Source organism: Lepisosteus platostomus, chromosome 5 (genome assembly GCF_059453375.1).
Source record: "Lepisosteus platostomus isolate fLepPlt1 chromosome 5, fLepPlt1.hap1, whole genome shotgun sequence".
NCBI classification, from domain to species: domain Eukaryota; kingdom Metazoa; phylum Chordata; class Actinopteri; order Semionotiformes; family Lepisosteidae; genus Lepisosteus; species Lepisosteus platostomus.
In genome coordinates, this window is record NC_142615.1 from 14,084,371 (window position 1) to 14,105,680 (window position 21,310).

The following is a 21,310-nucleotide window of genomic DNA, read 5'->3' on the forward strand; positions in this document are numbered from 1 at the left end:
AAGTAATACTGAAGGGCTGGAAGTCCTGGAAAGCGTTAATAGAACCTTCTTGCTTTCGACCTGGAACAGAGCCCACAACTGACAGATCAGTGACCCCTGAGCCCAGTTCACAGAGAGGAGAACCAGGAGCTCTTCTATGTCTCTAAGAGGGCTGGGAGGAAGGATAAAAGGGGGAAATGTGACATGAGTCCAGGCTGTTCTGTCTGATATTGTTCATGTAGCAGCACTGATTGTCTGAATATCTTCTGGTTCTGGATTGTGAGGATAGAGAGCAGTACGGAGTTGAGATCCTGTCTGAGTGTGAGTCTGAGCAATGAATCTGACTGAGAAAAGAATAATGATTTTTTATTCTGCCTGAGAATTTTCCCTGAGAATTTTTCTTCTTTTCCAAGTGGTGTTACATCCCCTTCAGATACTCTACACAGACTGCCAGAGAGAAGAGGAGAGAGAGATGGACAGATAAGAGCACACACAGCAAGAGACACATACGTCTTGATTTACTTTGAAGCAAGTGTTCATTTCTTTTCAGGAACAAGTTGTTTTTGAACTTCAAGAAATTCATACAACTTCTGAAAGATAAAATACAAATCTTGCTTCTCAGGACAGAAGAAATGCTGCAACAAAAAGCCAGTGATTTGTGAAAAGCAACGGGAATGTGTCCCTCTGCAGCTGTTAAACAAAGGGCTGGTGGGTCAAACGCACTCAGGGACGTGCTTCAGATTGTGATGATGTAAACATAATCTCCGCTAAAAATTGAAGGGATTTCTTCGCAAACCCTCTTGAATGTTGCAGGAAATCTTCGTGTTTTACTCGTGTGCAACTAAAACAAGTAAACAATTCAGTACCTAAGTCAATGTCCAAGAAAACCATCCTCACGTGTGGAATTTTTCTTTAACTGGCTGTTGGGAGAATTCATTTATACACCCGTTGTATCCTTAGCAAAAATATTTTAAAATTAGAACACAGATTTGTTGGAGAACTTGACAATCCTTGACAATCATTATTAAATGAGCATTATAGAAATGTGCGTTGATATTTTTAATATGTACCTTAATTGTAATATATATATATAATTGCTTTGATATGGATGTTCATTTGAAGGAATTGAGGAAACTATGAAGGATCGCAGAACAACCAAAGATACATTTGGGCATCTGCTATTGGTAAAGATTAACGAATACAGTAAGTGTGAAGCTTGCACATACACGAGAGAAAAAGATCAGTTTAAATTCACTTCATTAGACTGACGGTGTGTATAGCAATGGATGGTTCTGATACATCGACCTCTGGGTTATGGGCCCAGCACGCTTCTGCTGCGCCACTCTGCTGACAGCTGTCGTAGTGTGATTCAACACAACTGCTCTATCTTTGCTTTCTAAAAGTGCGCCCGAGATGAAAAGTTTCAACGGCAAACACAGACGTCACTTTGAGCACTTGGTCTTTTATAGTACGAATCATCACACCCTGCTCTACATGGGCGTGTCTTCAAGATCGTTGAGAACCAAACCTTCTGCTTTCCGAGGCAACTGATTCTTTCCTTGTTAATTCACAAATCTTCAATGGGAATCAGTGAAACGAAAACCAAACACATGTACACACTCGCGTCCTAGCCTGAAAGAAAAATGATGGAAGCATTTGAGAAATAACAAGAGTAGTCTGAACAGCTCCAGTCTATCAACTGCTCTACAAAGTGATCGCTACTTCCACACCCAGTTTATAACGCTGAAAATGATTCAGGAAGCACAGCAAAGTTCTAAAAGCAGTGGTTGAAAAGCGTCTAGATACATAAAATGACAGTTTCTCAAAAGTAAAATCTTAAGCTTTTAAATATTGTCATCCATATATTTTCGTTTTTCTCTTTTTTACATAACACGCTTTCGAGAAATAGACTGTCTTGTAATGAAGGCTGCATTAGAAAATGTGTGTCTAAATTAAAATCGGGTTTATGACTTCTGCGTTTTTCAGCTTTCTTAGCGCTTGGGTCTCGATTCAGATATTGCAATGAAAGCAACAGAGGAGTAAGTTTTCCTTTTCTAAATCAAAGGTGATCTGCTCACAAGGAACTATAAAAACTTCAGCGTTTACTTTTTGAAGACCGCAAATTGTCGAAACACTATTGCTTCATAAGCTAATAAGTAAGGTTTCTGAGCACGCATTGCATTACTAATGCTGTTATTAATTAAAAAAAAAGCTTAAATTCACATAATGGAATTTGGACGGCTCAAAGTAGTCTATTCTTTGTACAACTTTACTTGCCCGCTGAGTAGAGTTTAAAGCAACGGCAGCAGAAGTAGCAGTAATAGCAACAACGTGGTTAGAGTGTCATAATACACTCTATGAAATTATTGCGGCTTCAGATCGTTTTGTTCTGTTGAAGCTGCCTACAGGCTCTGATTTGCTGACATTGGCTGTGATCTTTTTTCAGGTTTCATGAAATTCTTCACATATTTGAAATATTTAATTCGGGTTCGCCTAATACACGGTGCAAACCGTACCTGCAGCAGAATGCTGTGGCACATGAAGCCGTTTTGTTTATCGGTTGTAAGGATTTAGGAGCGTACTACAAATCGAGCAAGCGAAAAGAAAGTTAAACAGGAGTCACTTTTTGGATTGCTAATTCATTGTGCTCTGCTCGTCTAGGTTCAAATCCTATCCTTGTCATGGTTAAGGCCTGAGACGTGTGTGTTTTTTCTAAACGGTGTTTGCATTTGTTTCCTCTTTACTCCTGTAAACTCAGGATTTTTTTTCCTTGGTGGCAACAATACGCTTCTGTAAATGGTAGACTCTGCTTTCAAATTAGCTGCACCAGGCATTCGGATACAGAAAAACACAGGGATTTAAAATTCAGGAATATGAATGGCCAATTGCTTACAGCTAGGGTTTTTACGTTTTCTTATTTAGCGATTTGTGTATCAATCTTTTAACAATTCATTAAAATGCTAACAATATGTAAAATCAAAACAACAGCACCGTTAAATGCTGGGGAGACAGGTAGTTTTTTTTTTTTTCCATCAGATGCCAATCTCTAATGCTGTGTGTGAGAGCTTACGTACCTTTCCTTTTCTCACATTTTCTGACAACTATTCCAAAGGGGCACCCTGTCAGCTCCTAATACTTTTTAAAAGTCTGCCTGCATGTTTGATTATTGTCGTTTTATTTAGAAAAAGTTCAATATTGATCATAACTAAAGAAAATTAGGATCACGAATAAAAAAAGGGCTGAAGATGCGAGTCGCTCTTGAATCAGAGCTGGGCGACACGGGCTTCTGTTCTGATATGATTGTACGAGAAGCAGGAGGAATCTCTTCTCTCCTATGGAGCATGAGCTGAATCAGGAGTGAGACATTTCGTATGCTCGTGCATATGTTAACACATGACCTACATCGTAAAACTAAATTAAAAACTAACATTAAGTTGTCAAAGACATTCATTTATATACAAACAAGAGACAGACATAGTAATGATTCTACATTAACTTGTCCTGCACTGATCAGACTAATTGAAATGTATGAAAGCCCGTTTCCGCCAGGGAGTTACAAAACAACGCGCTATGGTATCGCAGAATTCCGACTAAGTAACTCAGAATTGCGACTTAGTAACTCACAACTCCGACTTTATATCTCACATTTGCAACTTCGAAATAGCCCATATTTCATTGTCTGTCCTTTTGTTATTGTAACGGATTCGGGTTCTAGCTAGCAAGACCTGGGTTTGAGCCAATAGAGTGAGGCACGAAGTAGGGCGGGAGCGGCGAGGGCACAAGCCCTAGAACCCGAATTCGTTACAATAACAAAAGGTCAGACAATGAAATATGGGCTTTTCGAAGTCGCAAATGTGAGAGATAAAGTCAAAATTCTGAGTTTTTAGGTCGCAATTCTATGATTCTAAGTCACAATTCTGAGATACCATAGTGCGTTTTTTTTACTCCCTGGCGGAAACGGCCTTCCATAGGTTCTCAGTGCTGCGAAGCAAAAGCAATCTCTGAGAAATCAGACAAATTATTATCAGATCATGTCAAAAGCTGATCAGTATTTCTTTACTGGGAAGCAAAGAAATGCTTGTATTACACATTTTAATATGACATGCAATTACACATGAAAAATAGTAAAATTATTTTCATTGCGGTACGTGTTGATAGAACAGCCCCCTCGATAAAAGAAAGTGTGGACGGACGTGTCGCATGTTCCGTACTCTGTCTGACAGCGAGTTTAACACACTTTCCTCGGAAATTAGAAACTAATTGAACAATAAATTAATCTGAGCAAATTTTACACGTGTGGGTGATTTAATTCTGTCGAAATTGCGTGGAACTCCTCCGCTGAGGTCAGATACACACGGGGAAATGTTCAGGCGGCTTCACGGAGTCCTGCCTCAGACTGGAATCAGGTTCTAATTAGACGCTGAGAACAATCCGGGTCTCTGTATGTAATTGATTGTGTTGATTGAGCGGTAGTGTGATCAGGTGTGCGGTAGCAGGTCCTGCCAGTATAAAAACCTAGTCACCGCGTTCACATTTTATGCTTTCTTGCTTCAACACAGTTTTGTGGTTTACTTATTTTACTTCTATAGCAATTGAGCGGGACGTTAATTTGGCGATGCACTCGTTTCTCTTTATGCTGTGCCTGTACACAGGGGCCGGGCTCCCCGCACTGGTCTCCGCCGGGCCGGCTGGCTGGGACTCTCGGGAATTGGCGCTCCAGGCCGACCTCCCGGCTCCTGAAGACGCAGCCCAGTTGGAGGACTTGAACCTGGCAGATGCGTCCTCCGAAGACCTGTCTGCAAGCGAGAACGACTCGCAGTCCTTGGCTCCCGACTTTCGCCGCCTTCCCGTGTCCAGAGACGCGTACTCGCCCTACTTCGACAAGGAGAAGATGAAGCTGGCAGCCGCCCCTTACCCGCCTACATCAAGAGCGTCCTGTTTCCTCCCCAGCGAGGGCGGCAGCCGGCTCGCCCGTCCATCGGGGACACCCGAGGAGTGGCTGTGTGGTGTGACTCCAGCAGGATGTACGTGAGGGTCAGTCGGCTCCTGCTTGGCTTCAGCTGTCGGCCATCGGAGGTGACCTTGGGCAACTGCAGCGTCAGCCGAACCACACGCAGTTACTTCTACTTCATCTACGGGCTTCACGAGTGCGGGACCGAGCGATCGGTAAGCGGGTCTTCATCTACAGGCAATGTATCGATGTGAGCTGTAGGGCCAGTGTCGGGGTTGCCTTTCCTGGGAATATCCCTTCCTCTGTGACCCTGCAGGTTGTCCAGGGCCGCCTGGTGTACTCCAACACTCTCCGCTATGCCCCGCCCTCCTCCAGTGCACCTGTGCATCGCTTCATTCCCTTCTCTGTGCCGGTCAAGTGCTCCTACAACAGGTAGGCAGGGCTCTGCTGCTGAGAAGCTGCTAGGAAAGTGTCCAGATGCCCCTCATCTCCTCTGTCCTGCAGGTTCCACTACTCCTACAAGGTTGGCTATGTCCCCACGTGGGCCAGGAGAAGGACCTTCTTCAAGGACCTGAAGAACAAGCACAGCTTTGTGCTGCTCACCACCAACTGTAAGCTCCTTGAGTGAGTGGCTCCTCCTGCCTGCAGGGGGTGCTGTGTGCAGGTGTAATGCTGCCTCTCTCTCTCCAGCCCGCTGGGTCCGGCTCTCTCCTAAGGATGAGTACTTCCTGGGTCAGCCCATGTACTTCCAGGCCACTGCCTACTTTGCCACAGCAGAGCAGAGGCTGTACATCCACTCGTGTTACGTAACGGAGAAACCCCTTCTGGGAGGGGAGGTGGGCAGGAGCCCCAAGAGCCTGCAGGGGTTCATCCTTGTCCTTGTCCCCAGGTGCATGGTGGACAGCAAGGCAGATGGCTGCCTGTCCAGGTTTGTCCCCTCCAAGCAGAAGGATGTGCTCCGCTTCACAATTGATGCCTTCCTCTTCCAGAAGAAGCTGTCCAGGAAGGTGCTGCTCAGCCTTCCTGCTCTACTGATCCATGGTCTGCTTTTCCATCCATGATCTAGATGTGAACCAGACTGTGGCAGCTGTAGTGCCTAGAGCTGCCAGCTTGCCTTCACTGATGGCAGAAGGTCCTTCTCTGTCCCTCTATTGGCCTTGATCCCTTAATGCTGTGACCTTCCCTCTTGCAGCATGAAGTGACTGAGCTGTACATGCACTGTGTCATGGCTGTGGCTCCTGCTAAAGCAACACCAGGGACCAAGTCCTGCACCTACAACAGGGAGGCGGAGAGGTACTTCTGCAAGGAGCCTGCTGAGGGTGCTCTGGGACATGCCAGGTGGAGGCCTCACCTGTCCTCCTCTCCTCCAGGTGGGAGGAGCTGTATGGTGACCATGAGGCCTGTGCCTGCTGTGAGTCCAGGTGTGCTGGCAGACAGAATGAAGGTGGGTCTGGTTCTCTATCCCTTGTGGATGCATCTCTGCCCAAGAGACAACCATGCTTGGACAACTGAGGAATGATCCCATGCTGGACGAAGGGACTGTTTAGATGAGTAGCATCACTGTGGGACTCTGGGTATAGCAGATCCCTCACTCCTGGGTGTTGCTTGTCCACAGGTACCAGGAGCCTGGTGACCAGCAGTCGGGTGGCTGTGGCACTAGTAGAAGCTCCTCTGGATGTGGGAGCTGACTGGACTGAGGATGAGGAGGGAGACCCTCAGAGCACCAGTGAGGATGTGGAGGGAGCAGAGGACTTTGGAGATGTTGGCCAGTGGACAGGTAGGGTCTGGCAGGAGGAGCTCCTGTAGGGGTGGTGTCTTGCAGTTCAGCTGGATTGTTCTCCTTCTTCCTCCCCAGGTGCCTGAATGAAGGCTCCAGCCTGGCCCTTGTGACTCTCCTGCCTCCACTTGCCTTGTAATGGCAACATTTCAATAAAGCTGTGAAAGACCCTTCTGCCTGCTCTTGTTTCTTTATGGTTTATAGGTTTGAATGGGGTGGAGGAATTCAAGGGAAGTGAGACCCATTAATCAATGGAAGTATTTGTGGGGGTTCCCCTTTCAAGAATGCTTCCCGTATTGCTGCCAATGAGGACTGAAAATGGCTGGAGTAATAAAGCGTTGTAGTGGGGGAAGATGGCCGCACTATTCCTTGGGCAGGGCAGTGTGACTTTTTTTACTGTGAGAGATACGGAGGTGTTCAATATACTGGAAATCCTCCTGTTTCCGAGATGGGTAGTGCTTATGGAGTGTGAGTTGCTACTGTAGTGCCCAGTAAGAGTGAGATCTGGTGTCCCATTCTAGGCTGCACAAACTGACTAAAAGAAACGCAAGGAAGGAGTTGTCAACAGGGGCTTGGTGTAAAGTAGGCCTTCCTTCCTTAGCAGAGGAACAATACTGGTGCCCAAACATCAGTGAATAAAGGTACAGTTAGAATCTTGGAGGTCTTATCTTATGGGTCTTGGTTTCACAGTAGTGGTATTGGACAGTCATGGGGAAGTATTAGGATTGAGACTGGAGATCCCAGTACTTGACTGGGAAGGCGGGTGTTCACAACCACCTCTACCAGCAGCACAGACTGTGTAGATTGAGACTGAACGCTTACTACACAAAGCCTCTCCCCTGTTTCAGTGTCCCATGTCATGAATCCTAGTCTTCCTTTGTGACTACCTATAATTTGCACAAATCCTGCTGGCCCACTAACACTGTCAATTCTTAGCCCTACTGCAGTGCCCTATTAAAGCTTCCAGGATTTAGGCTAAACTATTTTATATAATGGTTCCAAAGGTGGCTTCTCAAAGCACTTGACAGAATTACAATAAGAATACACAGGATAAAACAATTCCAATAGACAGAGGAGACCATGGATGGTGGTACTAAGGAAAGTAGAAGCAGAGGGCTAAAGAATGGAACCAGTTCAGTAAAGGCTCTTCTACAGAACAAGGTGTTGAGTCTGAATTTGAAGGAGTTTAGGGAAGCTGACTCTGGTATCCTTGGGCAGAGAGTTCCAGAGCCTGGGGGCATAACAGGAGAAGGCCTTGTCACTCATACAGTGTAGATGGGCTTGGGGGACAGGAGACCAGAATTAGAAGAGTGAAGGTTATGAAGTGGGGAGTAGGGTGATAATAGATTAAACTGCAACTGAAATGTGAAGGCACGTTCTATAGTTTATGCAAGAAAGGGTGATGTTAGGCTTTTATGGGACGGGGGTACTGGCAGCACTTTTGAGGACTGTTGGTACAATAGCAGTGCTCAAGGATTCATTTCTAATACTGAGGACAATGGGTTATATACCCATCGTTATTACCAAAGGCTCAGAGACCTTTTGCTATATAAAAAGACTCCTTTCCACCACTAATTTATTCAGGTTTGGTTCATTTGGGTTTTATCAGTTAAACATTTAATATTGTGTCAGTTTGTTGATGCCTGTATATCATAGTGATCTGCACACACACCTTTGACTGAATATAGGCTGCCGAACCTCTCCACCAAACTTATGTATCACGGTAGGTACACAAGAAGTTTATTTGTAATAACAGGGTTGTTGGTGCCAGTAGTCAGATTGGGTCAATTGCAAGGTAAGAACAGCATCGCATTAACTGGAGATGACCCAGAGATTAGCATGCAGCTCTGTACGCCAGGTTAATACCAATTTGCAACTCGCTCGTCTGCTGACTTTAGTCCCCTGCTCAGTAATCACAATGTTCCCAATTGCAATGAGCCCAAGGAAACAGCTGCTGCTCTCTAGGGGACACTACAGGACAGGACTAAGTACAATTCCTGCAATAGACTAAGCAGTTTAGTGCCAAACTAATGGAACACTGAATCCTATGGGACAGTTCCGAATGTAGTAACAGCTTAATACTGAAATAATATTGTAAACACCTCGTGATCTTAAGAATCTGTCGCTGTTAAAAAGTATTATAATAATAAGCTAAAATTGTACTGCAGCCACAACACTTTGGACTTGCAGCTCCTGTCCTGATCATACAGAAAGATGTCATCACTATAATACCTGTTAACAAACATAGCGCCTGCAGTCTGTGAAAGAGAGCTCTGAGGTGAATATTCCTTGCAGGGAAGTGAACTGTAAACAAGGCAAATACATCACTCAGATGAGGAGCAACGACTGTCGCTAAAGAAAGTGAGCGAGGGTACACCTATAGTAGTTCATCCACAGAAATTCAAACATAAATTTGTGACGCACCAGAGTACCACAAAGCTAGAAGCGTGCCTTCAACTGGAGTATTGTAACACGACTATTTATAAGTAATATTAACTTATTCCAGGCGTTCATCTGGTTTAAGAATACGAATCGATGTCTTCAAATAGACCTTTAACAGTCCTTTGATGTAGAATTAAGAAAATGGGGAATTATTTGAACCCATTCTCAATCCAGTAGTTTATGGACAGGCGCTCTCAGCGGACTGTGTGCAGGAGTGATGGGTGATGTGGAATTCTATGGGCTCAGTGGGACTCTGGGAGTCAACTCAGGGCTCTGCTGTAGATTCCTGTAGAACCGGTGTGAAATGATAATGTGTCGTTGGCTGGTATTGTTAATGTAAAGTTTACTGGTACGTTTCGGCCAAAACATATTTTCTTTCTTCTTTTTTTCAGCATGGAATAAACCTATTACTTGTTCCTTTGCAGCCTACGCATGCTGACGCAGCTACCCACCTGAACTACAAATTGTATGTTGGCCGTTCCGTTACACTATATCGATGAATCGTACAAGATCAGGGGATCTATAAGCCTGAAGACTTGTCTTGTACAGTGCCCTGATAAAAATCAAATTAATTACACTAATTTTTATGGAATCCCATTTCCGGTAGTGAGGCTTCCATAGTACACGGATGGAATAGTGGAGGGTGGGCTTTTAAATTCTTTTTTTATTTAAACACCAGAAATACAAAAACGAAGACAGAATATGAAATAAGATACAGAAATAGACACTTCACATCCAGAAGAATTCACAATTATAAAAGCTGAAACTTATACTTTTTAAATATTTCCATTGTATGTCGTTTTTTACTTAAAAAAGAAACTCTTCTTTAGCTCAGCTGGCAAGGCCTGGGTTCGAGCCAATGCAGTGAGGCACGAACTAGGGTGGGAGCGGCGAGGGCACAAGCCCTGGAACCCGAATCCGTTACAATAACAAAAGGACAGACAATGAAATATGGGTTATTTCGAAGTCCCAAATGTGAGATATAAAGTCGTAATTACAAGATATAAAGTCGGAATTCTGAGTTTTTAAGTCGCAATTCTCAGTTACTAAGTCTGAATTCTGAGATACCATAGCGCGTTTTTATTTTTACTCCCTGGCGGAAACGGGCTTCCATAGAAATGGTCAGATTCAGAGCCATTGCAGTTCGTGCTAATTAGAACAACGCCAGAACTGAACCCTCAGCACCGTACTGACTACTGAGCACAAGATCAGCTGCTCGCCAGCTTTGTTTCGCACAGTTTTGCATTGCTATTGAGCTCAGAGCAGGAGCTGATCTTCAGACAGTCAGATGCGTTATACATTACGTCACTGGCCCTAATCTTATGGTGCTCAACTGCACCATAATGACCTCAGCGCCACTACTAGTAATGCATCGCCCCCGGCCAAAATTGCTTAGTAAAAAAAACCGTTTTCTATACTGTCTGTTTAAAAATATTATATCTTTAAAAATGACAAAGGGTTTGTGTGTTGCGCTAAAGTTTCGATTCATTTCGAATGCAAAGAAAAACATTTTCTTCCAAGAAATCATAAATTTGTCTCATCCTCCATACTATAATTCTCTCTTGTAGTAGTAAAGCATTTTGAGTCAAACCGAACAATATATTAAAGGAACAAGTAAAAGGTTTATTCCATGCTGAAAAGAGAAGAGAGAAAACACGTTTCAGCTGTGAAACCTTCTTCAGGTTTGATTTCTCTCTTCTCTTTTCAGCATGGAATAAACCTACAATATTACTTGTTCCTTTGCAGATACACATGCTGACGTAGCTACCCACCTGAATATATTAAACGTTTCATCTATATGATTAACATAATGTTCTCCTGAATAACTACAGTAAATGACAAAGCCTTAGAGCCACAGAGAAAAACAAATTGCATTTAAAGTAATTTTAAAGGCTCGAGATAACATTGTACTATAAACGCAAATGTCTGTCTTTGTGGCGCTTACTTTTTGTTGCTTTAGCAAATTTCATGCAGTTTATTTCTGACAAGACATAACAAGCTTGTGTATTTATGACAAAAAAGCAGGGCAACAATTTATATCGGCCTTGAAATTGATATTATTAAAAAGTGAGTTAAATGCAGATATAGTAAATATATTTTCTCATATAATGGTGTGTTTTTTTGTCTAAAAATCCTTCATGAATGGTTTAACAGACACTTTGCATAATTAAAAAATATATATTTACTAATTTTAACTTTTTATACAGTAAAGTTTTGTTGTGAACATGAGCCCTGTTTATCGATATCACCAACACAGTTCTGGATTTTATTCTGCCTTCCTATGGACATTGGAATTTTCTTTCACACAACAGCTCCCATGTGTGGTAGCTTATTAGCGCCAGGGAGAAAAAGAATATTGTTGGCTTTTAAATGAGAAACCATTTGCGTTTATACAAAATCACAATGTGTTGTCCCAGACATTGGGACATCCTCTGTTTAAACACCTGTCGTTTTCTCTAATATTGGCTCCTGTGCTTCGGTCCATTTGAGAGAGAAGACACTGAAAAAGTCGTGTGAAAGTGGATTTTGCACCTGCGCCAGTGCTGTAGTGGTATCATACAGACACCCATACAAATCCATCACACGTTGGAAGCTCTGGAAGGCAACGTAAAATATTGCTCTGTCCGTTGGTGGATTAGGTATGCATGCTACATTTCAACGTAAAATGCAATGTAAAAAGATCAAATTTGTTTCAAAGTCGATTAATGTAAAAACCAATAACGCTCATGTTTTTTATCTAGTTTTATCTATATCTATATCTAGTTTTTCAAAGGTCTTAAAAAAATGTTTATCGCAATTGTGAAAGTTAGAGAAGGTGTACCAGCGCGTGCCTTTATATCGCCAGCTTCAGTCTCGCCTGTAGCTGCGAGAAGGTTAAAAGCGCACAAGTAATCTGTCTTTCGTCAAAATAATTGCTGGAGCAGCAGGACGTAGAGTACCATCCAGCAGCTGTAGATGGTGCTCGGGTAAGCGCTAATTCTGTTTTCAGCACAGGGAGCAAGAATGAGCTCAGTCCGGCTCCCAGCAGAATCCATTCTGGTTTGGTTGCTGTCAGACTGTGCATCTGAGGCTTTTCGGATCGCAACGTGAAAAAAAAAAGAACAAAAAACAATTGCTCACATCGTGTTACTTCCACCAGAGGAAGGGAAGATATCACTTTAAAAAAATCAGAACTGAATATTTGGATCTGGGGCCTCATACTTATCAAATTATTAAAATAATAATTATTTAACTATCAGATTGTGTTTCTGCAACATTTCATGCACAGTATGCCGTATTCAACAATAAAACAACAGTCACAACGAGGCCTTTACACCCAGTCTGGGGTATTTTCCCCTTTTATATTTTTGCCACTTTATATCGAACCTGTTATACTCCCAGAAGTGCGCAGTAGCTTCTACTTAATACAAATATACAATTCACCGCTGGTATAAACAGATGTGTGCCATGTCTGCCTTTGTAAGCATTTGTTTAAAAAATAAGTTCACAATATGTTAAAAACACAAAAAGCACAAACTTAATAATACAACGATACAAAATCAAATCCAAATCATAAAGCCAATTAAGTACCTATCCTTTGAAAACAGAGAACACCTTTATATCTAAAATAAAAATGTGACATTTGTATCTACTTTTGAATTACTGTACAAAGCAGACAGAGTAGTCCCTGAATTCAAAGATCAATTCTTGGCCAAAACAAGACAATCAGACGTGAGCTGAATTCGGAACAAGAGCCTCTGCTTCGTCGTTTATTGAGCTTTTGATCAAAGTCTGAGTGAAAAAAGATCAGCTGTTTTAACAAAATAAACAAAGGGCACCTTCCTTCAAGCCGGAGTCAAACTGGTGACCTAAGGATTCCCTCTTGTTTCAACTACAGTCCTCCATTCTACCAACTGAGCTATCAACAGATGTCAGGAGCTGCTCTCTGGCACATACTGCCCAATGTAGTGAAATGTTCCGGATGATTTAAATCCCAGATCGACATCGTTTCCAACTCGTTTCCTTAGTCTTGTTTACCTTGAATTTAAGCCACAAACCAGGATTCTACTGTATAAACTTCCGGAGATATTACAAAATGTTTGATGGAGCATCAATCATTCCAGGCGGAAATTGACTCCTTTTTCTTTCTCGAGGGATCATATTAAACATTTAATTTGGATCGAGAAGAGGATCACCATGAGACACAAAACAAACAGTTTCATTCTGTCTTTATTAGAATCTGTATCACAGCTAATGCATGTAAAGCCTTTAGTATGCGAGAGTGAGAGTTCAGTTATGCCAGGGAGTGTGAGAAAATAACTGAAATTTAGTAAATTAATATTTAAATAGAGTGTAAATCTTCAAAGTGTCACTGCAAAATTATTACAGGGGTCTACCAGCTGCCGGACGTACTTGTTTTGGGACTATTTCCAATAAGTATCGCATTAGTAGTTGTGTGTCCTTACTGGTATCTTTTAAACATTCGGTTATATACAAACGGGACAGAGACACAGTAATAATCCGATTTTAACGTGTCCTGCATTTTAACTTACTGAACAGATAAATTGAAATGTTCTGAATCAGAGCCCCTGCAGTTCGTGCTAATTAGAACCACAACAATACTCCTGAGTCCTGAGCACCACACTGAGCAAAGGTTCAGCTGAACTCTGACTTTGTTCAGCACGACTTGTTGTTGCAGTTGAGCTCAGAGCTGGAGATGATCTCCATATTCTACCACACTAACTAGTCCTAAACGTAGTACACAGTACACACTTTTTTAAAACAATTTAAAATATTACACAAAGGCTGTAAAGCACACTCTAAATCGATCCGAATATTTGATTTCCGCGATCCGTTTAGGCAACATTAGGCAACGTGGCGCTTCTCCAGCAAAGCATTTCTCAGTTTTGTGAACTACTGGTGCTTTTAACACACCAACTTGTGTATCTCGTCAGGATGGCCGAGTGGTCTAAGGCGCCAGACTCAAGGACTCCTGTCTTTCCATTGCTTGGGTGTTCTGGTCTCTGAATAGAGGCGTGGGTTCAAATCCCACTCCTGACAGCTTTTCCCTCTCTTGCATTTTTCCTGTCTTCTTGTGCTCCCTGACAACGACAGAAAGAAGAAAACGGAGAAACCGGCTTGCGGGCACATGACGGGCAGGGAAATGCTTCGTGAACACTTCAATGTGATTAGCAGAAAGTCAAATAGGCTTCGATTTCTCCCTTAAGAACTGTTTGGGGTGCCTGTAATCGAGTAAAGATTTACGGTCAAGGTATGCATTCAAAGGTGAAAGATCGAAATATAAATCCAGAAGAAGATGTATTAAAACATATTGTAACGCTTACGGCCGACAGGCACTGTGTAAGAGCCGGCGTACCAGAGCAGGTGATGTCACCGCCCTTCCCTGTGATAGCAGGACTACAGCTACTGAGCTGTAGAGAGATCTCTCTTTAGCTCACGGGGCTGGGTTGCTGCAGAGAGACGCGGGAGTCCCGGGTTCGAGCCTCAGTCGGGATGGGGCTGACCTAATGCGGCAAGGGCGCCTGCCTGAGCCCCCGTTGCGTTACAATATCGTTTTCCTTGCGGTTTCCCCTGTATTTCATTAAATGTGGCTTTGTGAAATCAGCCTGTAGCCCTACGGAATGCAGCCACTCTCCCGGTGACAGCGGCAGGAGCCGAGAGGATTAAATCAGAACTCGAACCGAGAGTTTAAAAAATATGGGCAACTAGAGCATAGATCATAGAACATTTTTATTAAACTTTCCTATCTGCTCGGCCTTACTGAAGTATTTTAGCTGCATTTTAGCTTCTATTTATATACTTTACAGTAGTAGTGTTTAGTAAGAGAAGAGAGATACAAGCGCTAAACCCCCACAATAACCAAACCTTAACTAAAGCAGGAAGATCAGTTTCTGCTCGAGACAGCCGTTTTCTGAACTGTAAACCTTCAACACTGGCTGTGTCCGGACTCAGAGGTTGTATAAGAAAAGACTCGGAGAGCTGCAGTCGCGGCTCATTGCTCTGCGCTCCCCGTGCGGAATGCGCGTGTCCTCACTCCTTCATTACCTTCATACACTCCTCTCAAACCACAGCAAACTCCTGAAATATTTCGGTGAACAGATACTGGGTCTTTCTTTCCGAGATATCATAGGCAGAAACAATAAACACGGTGAAAACAGGAAGGTATTCTGATCGTATAGAGAAATGCGCAAAAATACATTTCCTAAAATCCAATAAAATCTAGTTACATTCTGATGTATCTGAATAGTTTTGGCACAGTTGTTACAGCAAAGAGACAAATAAACTTTTTTTTTAATTTCATTCGAGCTGTAGTTTTGAAAATGTTTTTTCAATTCTCTAAATAATACAAACACAAACACCCGTTGTAAGCGTCTGACCATTGATACATTGATACTCAGTATAAGCCCGTACACACGCTGGCAGGCAGTTCAGCGAATATGATGCCCCTGCAGGGGCCGAATATTAGACAGACGTATACATACAGTCATCGTGTGGAGTTTATTCCTCCTCTGCCGCAGTCTTTGCCTCTTGTCACATTTGCGCTTAATTGTCGATTTTTTGTATAGAACACCGAATATCTTGAGGAAGCCTGTCAAGCGAAGACTGATGGATTATTGAGGTGCAAACACTGGTTCAAAATCAACACCCTCTGCTATTGCCGTTGTTTCTTTGATAGTTTCTTCAAATTCCTCATCTGACCTTCAATATCAAGGGATATTGAGCATAATACCATACAAATTGTAACTTTCTTTTGATTGCCAGTTTTATTAAAATGCCATCCCCTTTTACAGTTATTTTAGATGTTTGGCAAGGCGTAATATCCCCCCTCTCACCCTCAGCTAAAATATTTTAAAAGTACAACAACATTACATTATATTGAACAGTGTTTATGTTAACATTTATATTCAAATTAAGGTAAATATACGAAAATATTAAAATAGAACTCCGGCGATCTGTTGTTTTTGCTTGTCAAGTTCTCGAACAATTTTGCATTTTTTTTTAAAATTACTTTAGCTGAAGATGCAACGGGAGCATAAGTGAATTCTCCCGCCACTCACTGGAACATATAATTCCATGGGTGAATACTAACTGCTTGCATGTTGCCAATGTCGGTAATTATTGGACATTCCCGGTAATGTTGACTCTGGTTCTCAATTGTTTACTACTGCAAATATCAAAATAGTTCAGGTTTTGCGGAACAATTAAATTTTTGCGGTGATGATGTTTACTATAGGAAGAAGTGCGTCCCTGGGTGGGATCAAAAAACCCACCTGGGGGTTAATAGCCGAAAACGCTAACCGATTGCACCACAGAAATGCTTGCACCTTGCTTTTTTTTCATTTACATACTTTTGGTGAACAAAAAAATTCGCTCGCATTTCATCTTTCGCAAGCTATATGATTTAAAAAAAACAAGTTGTTCTGCAAAGGAAATGAATAAACGCATTAAACCAAATCAAGACCTCTTTGAGTGTCCCAAATTACATGTTCTGTAAAACAAGACAGGAAAAAAAAGGTACTGCTGGAATTCGGATCCAAGATCTCCTCTTTATGAAACAGGTGTTTTAACCAGCTTTACCATAGCGCCGGCAGAACACTTTTCTTATACAGGTGGGTACCCACCCTCAAACCCTTGTTCTCTCGCTACTTTACCTTTGCCTACTGCCCTGTCTCTCTCACACCTGAAGAAGGCTCCACGGGCGAAACGTTGTTCTCTTTCTTCTTTTTTTCAGCATGGAATAAACCTATTACCTATTCTTATACAGCCGCTTGGACACACCGCTCTGAGACATCTGAGGTCGATGTGCTGAGCCTGGTCGCCGAGCAAAATCATGCCCAAGGGGGGGTGGCTTTCATGACGAGGTGGCCGAGTGGTTAAGGCGATGGACTGCTAATCCATTGTGCTTTGCACGCGTGGGTTCGAATCCCATCCTCGTCGGTTTATTTTTTCGACTTGTGATCCGTTTCTAAGTCGGACTTGCTTTCTTTAGCTACTGTAGTAGAGCAGTAATATTTCTAGCGTTGGCTGAACATGGCTTACAGCAGTAGCTGACAGATATAGTCTCTTAATATTTAGGTTACATTTATGCTTTGTACTGCTTTCACCTGATATTAATAGTAGTCCTGATGAACGATTTAGGGACATGGCGCATCTTGAAAATGTTCTTGTTAATTTCAGTTTGGAAAAGATGCACTCACCAGAAGCAGAAACTGGTCGTATCTGCAAAATGCGCAATGCAATAGCAATGTCTTGCTATGAGTTCTTACCTGTTACAGGAGGCGTTGTAGGACTTTTTTAGTTCAGAAAAAGCTATCAATTCATCTTACATTTCTACTCCATCAATATTAGCAATGCTATCTTTACTAAGCTCTAAATATAGCTCTAAATAAATGCTAATTTTAAAATACATTTTACAATAAATGCTATTCCATATGTTGTAACTTTGTGGTATTTAGAAATTTTATCTGAGGATGAAAGGGAAAGTATTATACAACTGTGAAAGAGGCTTGTATTTTAATACAATTTTCAATCAAAAGAAAACCAAAGTCCCTATGATATTACCGTCAATATCCCTTGATATCAACGTTCAGTTGAAAAATTTGAAGAAACTCTCAAACAAGCAACTGCAGTAGCAGAGAGTTTTGATTTAAACCGATGCTTGGAGCTCAATACTCCATTCACCCTTGAAAGAAGCAAAGACAGGGATATTTTGAGTGTCTCCATGATCCTCTTCTCAATCCAAAAGAAAGGTTTTATATGATCCTGATCCCACTAGAAAAAGGGTCAAAAAAAAGCCTGCACTGATGTCCCTTAAACGTTTTATAAGAACTCTGGACGTTTATACAGTGGAAGCCTGGTCCATTTCTTCTTCTGAACGAGACTATGGGAGTGAGTATTTTGATGTCGAACTGGGATTTAAATAAAGAGGAACACTACACTACACTGGGCTACGCGTGTGACAAAGCGTTTACTTTCTGACCTCTCGATAGCTCAATTGCTAGATCTTAAGACTATAGACAAAAACAGTGGGCATTTCTTATGTCCCTGGTTTGAATCCAGCTCGAAGGATGGTGTTTTCTTGTTCCTTAATCAAAAAGTGAAAATTGCGAATTTGTCTTTCACTTTGACGTTCACCCGAAAGCTCAGTATACAAAGAAGTAGAGGTTCCTGTTCTGGATCCTAATCCTAATCCTCACGTCTGATTGTTTTGCTTAGACCTTTAAAATGTACACTGTGGACTGTTTGCTCTTCCTAACACAATTAAAAAGCCGCCGACAAACTTACCGATCGGGAGTTTAGTTCAGTGATAGCGCGCACTTAAGACGCTCCGTTATCTATCTCCGGCATCTCTGTATTCTTTTTAAACGCGATATTTTTTATTCTTCGTGTGTGAATTTCAGGGAGACTCATAAACCCTTTGTCTGTTTTAAAGATACATTATTTTAAACCAGACATAATGAAAGACGTAGTAACTAGACACACATACAAGACACATGAATAGTAGCGGCTCTGAATGCAATACAAACGCCAATGGCGCAATGGATAACGTGTCTGATTACGGATCAGAAGACGTTAGGTTTGTACTCCTTCCTGGTTCGTGAAGAAGCTTTTAAACCTCACTACTCAACACTGACATCGTAGGGTGTGCGGTCCTACACAACCTTACTATCGACTGGATGAGTCTTCTGTTCAATCTCCGATTCTTTCCGCACATTCCTGCTATTTCACCACCGTTATTGTAGGATAACAGCCACAGACACGAGAAGATATACTATTCCGAACAAGTGTCTTAAAAAATCACGTTGAAAAAGGTGACAATACGTTTTTGTTTCTTTAACGTAACCTTATTTTTGCCTGTAAAGTTCACATTATTTTCTGTAGCCGCAAATCCCCAATATTTCTGCTGTCTCCCGAGAAACACAAGCGTGGAGTCAAATCATATTAAATAACACAACACATCTATTAATTTAACACCCAGATGTGACAGAACACATGTAAGACTTACACACAGCTTTTAATATGCTCTAGTGAATTTGCAGGTGTCCTGGGGAGGGAAGAGAACTGATATTAAGGAAATACATATTTAAAGGGGATGTAAGTCTTAAATGTTTTTTGTCACATCTGGGTGTTAACTGAATAATTTTTTAGCATTATTTATTGTGTTTTGACTCTATACTTGTGTTTCTCAGGAGACAGCAGAAATATTGATGTTTACATTTATATTCACATTCCCGGTGATATTGACTGAGGTAATGCAGAAGCATGTTCTCTATAACAATAAACGGTGCGAGAAGACAGGAAGAAAGGCACCGCTAGGATTTGAACCCAGGATCTCCTGTTTACTAGACAGGCGCTTTAACCAACTAAGCCACGGCGCCGGCGGAATACTGCCACTTGGACACACCGCTCTGAGACACCCGCGTTCAGTAAGCGCTGAGTTAGCTGGCTGAGCACGTTGCCTCCTTTACATTCAATAGGAGCCCCGACACTAAGAGAAACGTACAGAAATGGGTTTTATCCGGCACTTTTCATGTCCAATGCGCTTGACATCTCCCAAGGGCGACAGAGTTCATTTACGACACTTTTCCTTTCTTTCTTCTTTCTGTATTCTTTGATGAAACAAAACGAGAAAGCATGTAAGGGAAAATGTCTTTTTTCATGGAGAAAACATGCACCAGGAAATGTTGAAAAAAGTGAGTTAACATGAAAAGTGACCTAATTTACCGGAGCAAATGCTCACCTAGCAAGAGTAGAGTGAAAGACGTAATCATTTCACGCTGTTGTGGAACAAAACGCTTTTTTCTTGGAATTCTAAATCAATTAGAAATTCAGAGCGACACATAAAGGCTTTGTCTGTTTAAAAGTGATGATTTTTAAAAACTGATAAAAATGTAGAAAACACGTTTCTCACTTAGAAATTTAAGATGGGGGTGGGGTATTACTAGTAGCGGCGCTGAACTCACCATGGTGCAATTCATTTACGTGACGGGCTAGTGGTTTAATGGATAACGCGTCTGATTTCGGTTTATTAGATTGTCGATTTGACTTCTACTGGGGTTGTGTGATTTAAGTCAGGCTCCTCAGAAAAAGATGTCCGTTATGTAAATGAACCGCACCTGAAAGCAAACGTTGGGTCTGGGTTCCTTTCTTTCCTGCATGAAATAGCAAATCGTTACAAAAAAAAACACCAACTAATGTCCAATAGCGTTAGTCATTGAAGTAAACATGAATGTACTGTAAGGTCTTGGTACATGGGAGTGGATTTCAACCACAATTAAAAAAGGGCAAATTATAATTACAGGCTTCGGACACTTTTTCATACAAAAGTGACCAAACACTCCCTAACTTTCAGGTTTGCTTGAACCTGTAACAAGAAGGAGGTCTGAAACTTCCATTCTCTGATGTCACTGTCTCTAAAGTCGGACGTGATGTTTCGCGGATGTGCAGTGTGCCTTTTCTCTTGTCGTGTTCAAGATGATTCGCTGCATAAGCTCCTGATTGGGTGTTCTCTACTGCGCTTTTATTTCGTTCAGATTACCTATTTGGTGTACAGATAAAACTTGACTGCGTGGTGTAATTTCCAGGTTCAGCACCGGTAGCACCTGCGAAATCATCAGCTGACCTCGACGTGATTTGAACACGCAACCGTCTGATCTGGAGTCAGACACGCTACCGTTGCGCCACGAGGTCACTGGCCACCAGCGCTTTTAATTCCCCCAAAGAGAACAATCAGCATCCCTGAAAAAGATTTTTTTCATTCTCTCCTGTGAGGAGCGCCGCTCTTCCAACGAGGGTCTCTTCTTCCCAGACCACAGATTATTCTTTCCGCCCGGCTCTCTCACAGAGAGCAGACACACCGTCTCCACTGATGTGTTTACTACATCTATAGATCTGAACCCCTACAGCCCCGATATTCCTGGACAGGATATTTACCACCAGCCTCGTGAACTTCTCATCTTGACCTCTCCCAGGAGGAGCACAATTAACAGAGAAACCTCTCTCCATTTAGCAAATAACACAAAACACTGTTTACCTGTCAAGACAGAAAACCAGGCTGCTCCAGGTGAGGCTTGAACTCACAACCTCAGCATGATTCCACTGATCATGTCATTTGACATGGCCTGAACCAGGAAAGAGATTGGAAGTTGAGAAGTTATGGC

At 42.1% G+C, this 21,310-nt stretch overlaps 1 long non-coding RNA gene and 4 other non-coding genes across 5 annotated transcripts; 3 read left to right on the plus strand and 2 right to left on the minus strand.

Moving 5' to 3' along the window:
* The first annotated feature begins 6,549 nt into the window (after nucleotides 1–6,549).
* Nucleotides 6,550–6,877, plus strand: LOC148663800 (uncharacterized). Its single transcript, XR_015936442.1, has 2 exons — nucleotides 6,550–6,707; nucleotides 6,786–6,877. It is a non-coding gene; the product is annotated as an uncharacterized LOC148663800 (long non-coding RNA).
* A 7,201-nt stretch (nucleotides 6,878–14,078) lies between these two features.
* trnal-caa (transfer RNA leucine (anticodon CAA)) lies at nucleotides 14,079–14,189 on the plus strand. Its single transcript has 2 exons — nucleotides 14,079–14,116; nucleotides 14,144–14,189. It is a non-coding gene; the product is annotated as a tRNA-Leu (tRNA).
* Nucleotides 14,190–17,005: 2,816 nt separating this feature from the next.
* On the plus strand, nucleotides 17,006–17,087 carry trnas-gcu (transfer RNA serine (anticodon GCU)). The gene has a single exon. It is a non-coding gene; the product is annotated as a tRNA-Ser (tRNA).
* A 2,367-nt stretch (nucleotides 17,088–19,454) lies between these two features.
* On the minus strand, nucleotides 19,455–19,528 carry trnat-agu (transfer RNA threonine (anticodon AGU)). Its single transcript has one exon. It is a non-coding gene; the product is annotated as a tRNA-Thr (tRNA).
* Nucleotides 19,529–20,768: 1,240 nt separating this feature from the next.
* On the minus strand, nucleotides 20,769–20,840 carry trnaw-cca (transfer RNA tryptophan (anticodon CCA)). Its single transcript has one exon. It is a non-coding gene; the product is annotated as a tRNA-Trp (tRNA).
* Nucleotides 20,841–21,310: the final 470 nt, after the last annotated feature.